Source organism: Rhineura floridana, chromosome 10 (genome assembly GCF_030035675.1).
Source record: "Rhineura floridana isolate rRhiFlo1 chromosome 10, rRhiFlo1.hap2, whole genome shotgun sequence".
Taxonomy (NCBI): Eukaryota; Metazoa; Chordata; class Lepidosauria; order Squamata; family Rhineuridae; genus Rhineura; species Rhineura floridana.
In genome coordinates this window covers 18,676,287-18,689,024 of record NC_084489.1, presented here as the reverse complement: position 1 = coordinate 18,689,024, position 12,738 = coordinate 18,676,287, and the positions used below count along the sequence as shown (strand labels likewise).

Here is a 12,738-nt window from a genome sequence, read left to right as displayed (position 1 = left end):
TGTCAATCGGCACCTAGCATTGGATTTACCTGCAAAGGCAGTTGAAGTGAGCATAAACGCCACACTGAAGCCAAACTCCGAAATCAAAGAAACGCAGCAGTGGAGAAAAGATTAGCGTTAGATTATATCACATCTCTCAGTCCCACCTCAGCTTCCCTCTAACCATCCCGACAGAACAATCACGTCAAAGCCAGCCAAGATCTGCTCTAAAATCTGGGCACATTTCCCCTCCAGCAATGTGTGTCCAAGTGAGCAATTGCATCGAAACCACCATCCAGACACAGACACATTTTCCTTTTCTCTGCAGCAAGCACTGCAATAAAGGAGACTGGCGGCAGCAGGCAAAAAGAGGTGGACAATTGTCAGTCCTCGCAATCGGCGTAACACGAGAGAGAGAGAGAGAGAGAGAGATGCACCAAAATGGAAGCTGCCGTGCAACTTCCCTCATCACTTCTCCCCACCGACCGACCCCCCACCCGGCAGGTTGCTTTGGCAATACTCCCGATGCGGAGGGGTGGAGGGGAAGCCGGGTCAACAAGTCCTTCAAATCCCTCCCTCCCTGCCTAGGTAGCGGTATGGGGCATCTTGAGCCAGCTGTTATTTTTAGGCACCCGAACTCGCACGAGGGGAGGAAGAAAGCCCACCTCCAGCCTTTGGCAGCGGTGTGCACCAATATCTCCAGGAGTTCCCGAACCGCAGAGGAGCGAGTCTCTCCAGCGCAAAGCACAAGTGTCCCGAGAGGAGACCAGCCGGGCAAGGGACCGCGTTGCTTCTTCTCGGCACTCCCCTGGCAGCTGTCACGGGAAGGTGACGGCTTTCAACCGTTCCTGGTTTTCTCGAGGCAGCAGGGGCTCCTCCTCTGCCAGGGCTAAGAATTGTGGCGCTAATGCCTGAGAGTCCCCCTGCTCTCCCCTTTCTGCCCTCGCTGTCCTCTCCTGGCTGCCTGCGGCTGCTGACACCTGCCCGGGACTCCAGCCGGCCAATCAGAATAAAGTGGTGGCTCCTGAGGGAGGGGAGGCTGACGGGCCACGAGCCAGACCGCGCGCTTACTTTCCCAATCTCTCCAGCAAGGCGCGACGCTTTCGCTTGGCTCTCTCCATGGGATGGCCGACGCGCACGCGCACAGCCGCCCCTTTGCGCGCGCTTGAAAGGCCAGGACATGGCGCGCGCGCGCACGTTGCAGTAGCAGCTGACAGTCAAGGGGGGGAGTTTCGTTCAGGAGTGGTGGGAAAGGATTCGGCTGTTGTCATTCAGGAGAAGGGGCACGCTGTGGTCATCCTTAAGTACCGGGGAAAGGGAGAGGTGGGGCTTAAGTTAAACCAGAGACGGAACAGCAGAAAGTCAAGTTCGGATACCTTGGAATTTGGGATGGTATAACAAAGAGTGTTACTGAGCATGGGCAGAATGCCATTCCCTTACCATTGAGTGACCACAGGCAGCCCACACCTCACATCTGGCACTAGGAAAAGGGGTTCCATTGCGTAGGAGTTGGTTTTCATTCAAGCCTGGGCCACTGCTTCTTTCATTTTAGAAGATGCATGGGAAGTAGTTGTCAGTTTATTAGATTGCTTATTGCTTTCTCCACAGCTCAAGAAAGTTTAGTGCCCAGCATTAAGAAATAAAAGCCAACATATCAAAATAGCGATAGTAAAACCAATATATTCCACACAGGAAACAGGGGGACAGGTTGCAACTTCTCATGTTTTATAAATCACACACAAGCATAATTTCGGCATCTTCAGCCTTCAGGGTGTGCACAATATACTGCAGACTGTGGAGAAGTTACTATTCAATGAAATTGGCTAGGTGCTGACTCCTAGCACCAGAGTTGGCAAGACATTTCACAAGAAGGGAAAGGTGAAAACTGCAACATCTATTCATGAAAGGGTTGGAAGAGCGGCTTGCTGAAAAGGAGGACTTGAATTGTCATTAACATATGAGGACAAGGCGACTGAAATGACAGCAACCAGAAAGAAGACAGTAGAGCACTGTTATGTTATCTGGAGCCAGTGGGTGGACTACTTAAGATTTGTATACTACTTTTAATCTACAAAACGCTTTCAGATTTTGTGTTTGCCTTCACACCAAGCATTTGAGGGAAATGAGAGTAATGAAGAAAATAATTGCCTAAACCATAAAATTAATCTGTTGTAGGGGTGGGTCTCAAATGCTCATATCAGATTAACATAAAATCATAAGAATTTTAGAGTTGGCAAGGTTCATGGAATCTAGTCCAATTCCCTGTTAGTGCAGGAATCATGCAACTACAGCAAAAGGTTTACCTGAAATCTGCTGCCCTACAACTTCCACCCATCTGTGGTTGTTCATTCATTGGTTGTAGTTCTGCCCTGAAACAACAATGAACAAATCTGCTCCATCTTCTGATAGCCTTTCACATATTGTTAGACAGTTAATCTTTTCTTCTCCATGCTAACCATGACCAGCTCATAAGACATTGTTTCCAACCCAACCCTGTCCATTATCTTCTCAGAAGTATTTCCCAGTAAGCTCAGTAGGACTTACTCCTAGGTAATTGTGTATATGATTGTAGCCTAAAGTTCCTCTTTGTGTGCATTGGACTCATATTTATTTTGGCTTTCTTGCCATTACTACTTGCTTTCATTGATGGGAGGCAACCTTCAAGGTGTCTTCCTCTGCAGGATGGAATTACTGTTATTATGCCATGCGCTAGATTCTAGACGGACTTGAGGGCCTGCAGCTGTTTTGTGGAGATTGCACTATTCCTGTTTACTGTAGAGCAGGGGTTCCAACACTCTGATCTGTGAGCTTCATTCAGGTGATCTATAGCAAGTTCATATTAAATATTAATATTTACTTTCAATTGTATTTTTATTGCTTTTATTTCTTACATTGCATTTTATTGTACTATAGTTTGAATTATATGAAATATAAACTGTAATATGTGCTACGGCCATACTACTCTGAAGATCTTCCTCTGATCTTCCGGATCTTGCCTGATCTCGGAAGCTAAGCAGGGTCAGGCCTGGTTAGTACTTGGATGGGAGACCACCTGGGAATACCGGGTGCTGTAGGCTTAGAGAAAGGCAGTGGTAAACCACCTCTGAATACCTCTTACCATGAAAACTCTATGAATATATCAAAAGGATTCATAGGGTCGCCATAAGTCGTAATTTACTTGAAGGCATATAACAACAAAAACTGTAATATAATAAAATACAATATATGAAATAAAAGAAGCAATAAAAATACAGTTTTAAAAAATACAGCATTTAGCACAGCACATTACAATTGCTACAACAGGCAGACAAATCTAAGTGGTCCACCAAGACCATCAGCAATTTTCCAGTGGTCCATGAGGGGAAACAAGGTTTGGAGAGCACTGCTATATTGGTCATCTTCCAACATTTGCATCTGCTCAAAACATAGTATCTGTTTCCACATCACGTGACCAAGAAGCAGTGACAAGCCCCAGACATAAAGAAAAGTGTATCATTGTTAGCCTGATTAGTCTGAAGAGCATAATGGATGTGGCTTTTCTTTACTGTTTCAGATTTCAGGTTGTATGTCGGATGGTAGCTCATAGATTGCAACCGGGTCTCAGAGCAGCTTTATCTGGCCCCTTGGTGGGCCCTATCACATTTACAGAGGAACTCAAATGGTGGAAAGCCAGGCGGAGGAGGCAGTGGAAAGCTCTGTGGCATCCACTTCCTGCTCAGGAGTCACTACCCCAGCTGAGCACCAGCTCCATTGGGAGCTGCGGACATGTGCGGGAAGGAAGAACCCAGCTCCCATGAATGGGCCTCCTGGGGAGTAAGCGATCCCTGTAAATGCCCAATGCAAATTTTTTACTCTGCCAACCTTTTGCCCAGTGGAGATTTCAGCCGAATCGGACCCAGGGGAGGTCTTGAAATGCAAGGAGGATCTTGCATTAAGTCCCCCCCCCACAGCTCCTCTCTGCCATGCCCCCGGAATACAGTAGGGCCCCACTCATACAGCAGGTTACGTTCCAGACCCCCACCAAAAAGCAAAAACCGCTGAAAAGCGGAACTCATTGAATAGAATGGTGTGCAACACCCGAAAACTGCTGTAAAAGCGGAACAAGCGCCATATGAGTGGGGCTTTAGTCTAATTGCATCTAATTGAGACCGCCGCATTAGCGAAGCACTGTAAAGTGAACCGCCATAAAGCAGGGCCCTAGTGTACCCCATTTTGGGGGCTGGCTTGTGCTGGCCCTCCATCTGCCAGGCTGGCCGCCCCCAGTGGACTCCCGGTGGCAACGCAGCTCAGTCTGGTGGCAGAGCCCAGCGGCACCAGAAGCCTGCCAGCTCAGCCAAAGGGCCACTGCATCCAACTCCCCCCAACCCAGCAGAAATATGAGATGGATTGTGTCCTTAATAAGTTGTGGTAAAAAAAAACAATGCCAGCAATTTCACTCCGCTTCCTACAGGATCCTAAGAAAAGCTCCTTCAAGGTGTGTGTGTCAATATGCAAATGTCTTAAAACTTACTTAGTTTATGGTAGCAATTAAAAAGAGCCAGTGTGGGGTAGTGGTTAAGGTGTTGGACTACAACCTGGGATACCAGGGTTCGAACCCCCACACAGCCATGAAGCTCACTGGGTGACCTTGGGCCAGTCACTGCCTCTCAGCCTCAGAGGGAGGCAATGGTAAACCCCCTCTGAATACCACTTACCATGAAAACCCTATTCATAGGGTTGCCATAAGTTGGAATCGAATTGAAGGCAGTCCATTTCCATCTTCAGCAATTAAAAGCCAAAGTTTCAGATTCTGGGTCACAGCTGGACAGATAGTTCATAATAAGTAGGTGACAAAGAGGTTTAAAAAAACTCTCATGTGGTGAAGCAAGAGGTAATTTGACTCTTCTGTGTACTACCTTGCACAGCCGCTGGAGTTAAGGTAGAGGTATGCTCTTCTGCCCTCGTGTCTCAAAGCCCTCTTCTCCTTTCTGCATTATGAGCAGGCAGGGAGAACAGAAGCAACACTGTGATTTATGAGAAGTCAAGTGTACGCCAGCAGGAAAAGTTGACAGAATCAGGAGGAGAAGATATCTTCAAGGGACAGTAAGTTGTGTAATATGCCTCAGTAGAAGATCTGGGGGGGGAGGGGAGAGAACACATCAATAGTCAGGCTTTTCTTAGTTTTTGCAACCTTTGGCCAGTGGTTAAAATGCTATTCATCATAAAATCAAGATGATTTGCCCTATTATTATTAAATTTGTTATGAATTATCTCCCTCATAATCTGGCCAAATTTCAGAAAAATCTGATTTAAAAAATAACTGAGTTATAGTAGTTTTTAAAGGTCTGCTTGGAATTGCAATGGTCCCGTTGTTTTCAAGAATTTTTCTGCCCAGCAAAAGCATACATTCATTGTCTCTGTTTAGATTATGACAAAAAAATAATAATCAAGGATATTGCATGGATTTGTCTTGCAGTGGTTTGGTGAAATTCAAGTTGTGTATCTAAAATTATGAGGATTAAAGATCCCTGTTTTAAATGCTAAGTAATTTACTGACAGATTGGAACTGACAAACCAAGGAAAAGTATGGACGCCTTTTGACTACAGCGCGTTTACTGTTTCCATTGGGTGAGATATAAGGTGGGTGCCTTAACTTGCAGTTCTGATGCTTTTGATGCATGAGTGAATTTGTAAGTGCCCTTAACTCTCATCTTAAACTAAGTTTTTAAATCGACTTCAATCCAATAATTTTGCCTTAATTAGGCTCTATATAAAGGTTGAAATCAGACTGGTGTGAGGAGAGGATTGCAACTATCAGCTATGAGTATTTATAAAAATCATTGTTTTTTCCATCAGAGGTGTTAAAGATGTTGAAGGTATTCTTTAAAGTCTCATAGTTACATGTTTTCCATGGCAGTTGGACAGATCATATGATACAAACTGTATGTATGTTTCCTTTGCTCTTTGCTCTTGCAAACAGTTCATCCATAACCCTTCACAGTGATAAAATGAACAGTAGTCTCTGGAGCTTTATTGTAGCAATAGCATAAACTCAAGATATTGATTTATGAACAAAGCACATGTCTTTAACCTGAAGCAGTCTATTTTCATTCCCCAGCATTGGCTATATTTTTCAAATAATAACTACCATCAAACCACATTTATTAAAAACTAGCAAAATACCCATCAGAATGATATGTGGATGGGAGAGTGCTTTGCTCTCTCCCCTTCCTGCCCCACAGTCAGTCACAGAGGCAACTTCTGGAAGAGTAAAATTGGGCCTGGTCAACTCTTGTTCCATGACAGCAGCAGAGGCTTTAATATTAGAGAAGCCCCTCCTTCCACTCCCCACAAGCTGACAACAAGGTGGCTACTAGCATTATGCACCCATTAGCATTTTGCTTTTGAAACTAGAATTTGAAGGTCTTCCTAAGCCTTTACAGAAGTTTCTAAAGGGAGACTGAAAAGTACAGAGGAAAGAGCTTCTACAACCTGTTGTGAATTTCACATACTGGCTTGGATAGTAAGTGGCTCCTCTGTACACATAAGCAGGGGGCAGAAGGGAGATTGCCACAAACTCTCCCTTCCATATGCAGCCCTCCTGCACTAAATTTCACACAATCCTCAAGGGTCCATAAGCTCCCAAGGTCGGATTTTGAGGACACAGCGGACTGCAGAGGTAAGGGTGAGGTGGAAAAGCCCCATTCCATGACTATGAACTCCCATTCAGGGAAGGAAAGTTAGGGTCAAAGTCATGGAGTTTATCCAAAATTTCAACCTAATTCTATATTCCTGTAATTTAAATCCACTTACTTTTGTTTTATTAGATAAGAAAGATAATAGTTCCCTTTCTTTCTGAAATCCTTTCAAGTATGTGATAACTCCCAAAACTTTTTCCTCTCCATTCTTTTTTCTTTAGACTTACTGTACCTATCTTGTCAAAATGTACTGTACCCCTCACTGGATCATCACTTTGTAGTTGTGAGTGGGCTTGCGTGTTCCAATAAACCCTATGAGCGATGCCGTCGGGAGTCATGTACTCCCAGCAGGGTCGCCCATGGCGGTAAGCTCAAAGGAGAGGAACCAGACAAAGAACGACCCAAGAATGTCCTCAACAGCAGAACAGGTAGAGGATAACAATGTGTATGTTACAACGGCTGTGAAGGCGGATGAAGGCTGCAGCAGATAAAAGACTCTTGTCAGAAGTTCCTATTGGCATTAATGAACGACTCTCAACTCTCCAATTAAAACTCGCCAAAAACCAGCAGGCAACTATTATAAGTGCTTATGCACCAACATTAGATGCTGATGAAGACAACAAGGAAAAATTTTATACCCAGCTGGACACCATCTTATCAGATATACCTAAGGAGGTTAAAATTATCCTCCTGGGCGATTTCAATGCAAGAGTTGGGCGTGATTTTGATTTATGGCCAGAAACCATTGGGAAAGAAGAAGTTGGCAATAGCAACCTGAATGGCATTCCACTTCTGACTAACTGTGCAGAGCATAATCTTGTTATTACAAATATACTCTTTCGCCAGAAAGATAAATTTAAAACATCATGGAAGCACCCTCAGTCGAAGCACTGGCATCTCCTGGATTACGTAATTGTCCATGCCAGAGATCGTCGTGATGTACTCCACACTAGGGCCATAATGAGTGCCGATGACTGCTGGACAGATCACCGATTAATTCGATCCACTATGGCCATTAATATTGTTCCTCAACATAGGCTCCAAGGAAGAAAACCAAGGCATAAAATGAACATCCACACCCTTCAAGTTCCTATTAAGCAAGCCTGCTTTCAAACAACTCTCAAGAAACATCTACTGACGGAACTCCCTGAAAACGTTGAGGAACACTGGATTAAACTGAAGACTTCCATTATTGCAGCATGTGAACAAACTATTGGATACCAAACTAAGAAACATCAGGATTGGTTTGATGAGAATGAACATATCATTGACAAGAAAAGGAAAGCCTTCCAGATATGGCAAAAAGACATTAACTGTGCTGCTAAGAAAAACATCTATGCCAGTGCAAAGGCTGAGGTCCAAAGAAGAACTAGAGAACTTAAGAACACCTGGTGGATAAAGAAAGTTCAAGAAATCCAGCATTTTGCAGATGCTCATGATGTACAGGGCTTTTTTAATACCACAAAGGACATCTACGGATCAACCAATTATGGTACAAATCCCTTACGCTCAATAGATGGTACCAAACTTCTAAAGGACAAAGAGTATATTGCACTGCGTTGGAAAGAGCATTACCATGATCTCCTTAATCGTAACTCTTATGTGGCTGGTGAGGTCTTCTTGCAATCTCACACCAACAAATTAGAGATGAGCTTGCAGTATTCCCTAATTTGGATGAAGTCAGAAAAGCCATTAATCAAATGAGGAACAACAAAGCTAGTGATTCCTGCTGAAGTCCTTAAAGAAGGTGGGCCTGAACTTACACAACAACTACATAAGCTCATCGAAAAAATCTGGATGAGGGAGGAGATCCCAGAAGACTTTAAGGATGCCATAATTACCACTCTTTTCAAGAAGGGTGATAGGACAGATTTTGTGAACTACCAAGGCATCTCTGTTCTAGCTACCGCAGGTAAAATCCTTGCAAGGATCCTCGCAAATTGCCTCCTACCTATCTCAGAAAACATCCTCCCTGAATCCCAAAATGGTTTCCACCCTTGCAGGGGGACAGTGGACATGATCTTCACTGTATGACAGCTTCAAGAAAAATGCAGGGAGCAAAACCAACCTCTGTATATGGCATTTATAGATCTGACTAAGGCTTTTGATACTGTAAATCGAACTGCTCTCTGGACCATCCTTCTGAAAACTGGATGCCCTGATAAATTTGTGAATATTTTGCGACTCCTCCATGACAACATGACGGCGACAATTTTGGATAACAATGGCTCTCAAAGTGATCCATTCAAAGTGGGATCAGGTGTCAAACAGGGATGTGTCATTGCTCCGACCTTATTTGCTATTTTCATTGCCATGATTCTACAACTTGTTGAGGGGAAACTTCCCACTGGTGTGGAAATCACATACTGAACAGATGGAAAGTTTTTTAATCTCAGTAGGCTAAAAGCAAAAACTAAGGTAATTACGACCTCCACTGTAGAAGTTTAATATGCCGATGATAATGTAGTCTCTGCACATTCAGAGGAAGATCTTCAAACTATCCTAAATGTCTTTGTAGAAGCATATACAAAGCTTGGCCTCTCGCTTAACATGAAAAAACCCAAAGTGCTTCATTACCAAGTGCGAACCAATCCCTCTGTAGCACCATCAATCCAGCTTAATGGTGTGACGCTGGAGAATGTCGATCACTTTTCTTATCTTGGCAGCCATCTCTCTGTAAAAGCTGACATCGACGCTAAAATTCAGCATCCTCTGAGCTCTGGGAGTGCCGCATTCTCCTGAATGAAGCGTGGAGTGTTTGAGGATCGGGATATTCGCAGGGAGACCAAAATGCTTATTTACAAAGCCATTGTACTACCGACCTTACTGTACACCTGTGAAACATGGACCATCTATAAACACCACTCCCAACTTCTTGAAAGATTCCACCAACGCTGCCTCCGGAAAATTCTGCAAATTACTTGGGAAGATAGGCGGACTAATGTTAGAGTATTGGAAGAAGCAAAGACCACCAGTGTTGAAACAATGATCCTCCAACATCAACTTTGCTGGACCAGCCATGTTGTTCAAATGCCTGATCACCATCTTCCAAAGCAGCTAGTTTACTCCCAACTTAAGGGTGGAAAATGGAATATCGGTGGACAGCAAAAGAGGTTTAAAGATGTTCTCAAAGCTAATCTAAAAAAATGTAACATGAGCATCGAGAATGGGGAAGCCTTGGCCCATGAGCGTCCCAATTGGAGGTCGGCCATTATCAAAGGTGCTATGGACTTCGAAGAAGCATGAGTACAGGGCGAAAGGGACAAACGAGCTAAGCGGAAGGCACATCAAGCAAATCCTCATCGTGACCATCTTCCATCTGGAAACCTATGTCCTCACTGTGGGAGGCTGTGTGGATCCAGAATTGGCCTCCATAGTCACTTATGGACCCACTGTTAAAGACCTTACCCTGGCAGACAATCTTACTTGGCCACAAGTGATCGCCAGTGAATGAATGTCAAAATAACCTTCTAGACCACTTAGCATCCTCAGAATTGGTGGACTACAGATCCATCTTGAAAGGAGAACACAAGTAATATTATTCACTTGTAATATGTGATTGGTCACTAGGAGTAGGAACTTCTATGTAAAGTTGTTCTTCAAACTGATTTTTTATTTTATTACCCAAGAGCTCCAGCTATATGTACAATTTATAACATGAGTTTGTAATAAATGGTGATACCAAGTGGTATTACTGTGATGTACACAACAAAGGTCAAAACTAATTTGCTGCATCACTGGGCACATAATGATACAACAGCCATGCCTATAAATATTTAAAGGGCTTAAAATATTTAATGTGCAATCCTAAAAGTACAAACCCTATTCATAGGCTTGAAACTTAAAGTCAAGTTTCCTCTTAATTCAGTTTTTCTATAAATAGTTACTTCTGATCACTGTGTGAACTATGACGGTAAATCACATGATGTATAGATGCTTGTGATTCTTCTGCAGAGTTCATCATCTTGAAGGACTCCTAAAAGCTATGCAGAATCCGGCCAGGGATGAATCTACCATCCTGCCTACAACAGGGTGCAGGCACCTCCTTTCGGGAAGACTGCAAGCAGGGCATAAAGGCAAATACCCTCCCCAATTGCTTTCCCTTTCCAGGACCTGGTATGAATAATCTCTGAACACTGCCACTGTTACTTACTTTTTCACACCATGCATAATTTTAGAAACCTCTTATCATCCCCTTCCAGTCATTTTTTCCCTAAACTAAAAAGCCCCAAATGCATTAGTCTTTCCTCCTGATCTTTTAGTTTGTTTATTATTACTTTAGCAACTACATTTATGTTGCACCTTTCTGCCAAAGCACGCAAAGTGGATCACATGTAAGAGACATAATATGAACAGGAATAGCGAGAGAGAAACAGTTGCATAAAGAAGTTACATAATGACCAGATGGAATGGTCAATCCATGGGGAGGAGCCAAATGCCCCTTGATGCCAGCCATGCTGCAGGAGGAAACCTTGTTGTTTTTTCTCTCCCTCAGATGCTGCTTGGTGAAATGGTTACTGATGGAGGCATTTCTGGGAAGGGAAGAGCCAAATGGCAGTTGGTCCTAGTCAAATCAATGGATGGTGCTTTGCTGTCTCAATACAGTTGTCCTCTGTTGCATATTTTCTGGTTCTGCGCTATCATTTTGAAGATGAAGTGACCAGAACTGTACACAGTGCTCCAAGTGTGCATCATGTATTTATATAAAGAGCCAGTGTGGTGTAGTGGTTAAGGTGTTGAACTACGACCTGGGAGACCAGGGTTCGAATCCCCACATAGCCATGAAGCTCACTGGGTGACCTTGGGCCAGTCACTGCCTCTCAGCCTCATGAAAACCCTATTCATAGGGTCGCCATAAGTCGGAATTTATTTATTTTATTTATTTTATTACATTTTTAGACCGCCCTATAGCAATAAGCTCCCAGGGCGGTGTACAGCATAATAAAACAGGTTAAAATACAAAAACACAATAAAACATAATTAAAAATTTTCAATTTTAAATGCAAATTTTAAAATTTTTTAAATTTTTAAAATGCCTGGGCGAAGAGGTAGGTCTTTACCTGGCGCCGAAAAGATAGCAAAGAAGGCGCCAGGCGTATCTCATCAGGGAGGGCGTTCCATAGTTCGGGGGCCACCACTGTGAAGGCCCTAGCTCTAGTTATCGTTCTCCGTGCCTCCCTATGCGTTGGGACACGGAGAAGGGCCTTCGACGTCGAGCGCAGCGACCGGGTAGGTACATAGCGGGAGAGGCGTTCCGCCAGGTATTGCGGTCCGATGCCGTTAAGGGCTTTATAGGTAAGAACCAACACTTTGAATCTGGCCCGGAAACATATTGGTAGCCAGTGCAGCTGGGCCAGGACAGGTGTTATATGATCAAATTTTTTTGTCCCAGTAAGAACTCTGGCCGCAGCATTCTGCACCAGCTGAAGTTTCCGAACCGTCTTCAGAGGTAACCCTACGTAGAGTGCATTACAGTAGTCCAATCTAGAGGTTACCAGAGCATGGATAACTGTGGCAAGGTTCTCCCTATTCAGATAGAGTCGTAGTTGGGCTACCAGCCGAAGCTGGTAGAACGCATTCCGTGCCACCGAGGCTACTTGAGCCTCCAGTGACAGGAGCGGATCTAATAAGACCCCCAAACTATGGACCTGCTCCTTTAGGGGGAGTGTAACCCCATCTAGGGCAGGTCGGACATCAACCATCTGGGCAGAGAGCCCCCCCACCAACAGCATCTCAGTCTTGTCAGGATTGAGTCTCAGTTTATTAGCTCTCATCCAGTCCATTATCGCGGCCAGGCAGTGGTTTAGTACATTAACAGCCTCACCTGAAGAAGATGAAAAGGAGAAGTAGAGCTGCGTATCATCAGCATATTGCTGGAAACGCACTCCAAATCTCCTAATGACCTCGCCCAGCGGCTTCATATAGATATTAAAGAGCATGGGGGACAGAACTGAACCCTGTGGGACCCCATATTGGAGTATCCAGGGACTCGAGTAATGCTCCCCAAGCACCAGCTTCTGGAGACGATTCTTGAGGTAGGAGCACAGCCACCGCCAAGCAGTGCCTCCAACTCCTAAGTCCG

At 44.3% G+C, this 12,738-nt stretch overlaps 1 protein-coding gene and 1 pseudogene across 4 annotated transcripts in view; one reads left to right on the top strand and one right to left on the bottom strand.

Annotated features, from left to right (window-relative positions):
• MYRIP (myosin VIIA and Rab interacting protein) overlaps positions 1-4,918 on the bottom strand; it is a 377,908-nt gene extending 372,990 nt beyond the window's left edge. For 3 of the 4 annotated variants that reach the window (XM_061587553.1, XM_061587556.1, XM_061587558.1), the window contains exon 1: positions 645-1,235. The gene's annotated coding sequence lies outside the window, so the exon portion shown is untranslated. Of the gene's footprint in view, positions 1-644; positions 1,236-2,282; positions 2,349-4,874 lie in introns of those variants that run through there. The other variant, XM_061587554.1, reaches the window with a different exon arrangement.
• Positions 2,925-3,056, top strand: LOC133365676 (5S ribosomal RNA; annotated as a pseudogene).
• Positions 4,919-12,738: the final 7,820 nt, after the last annotated feature.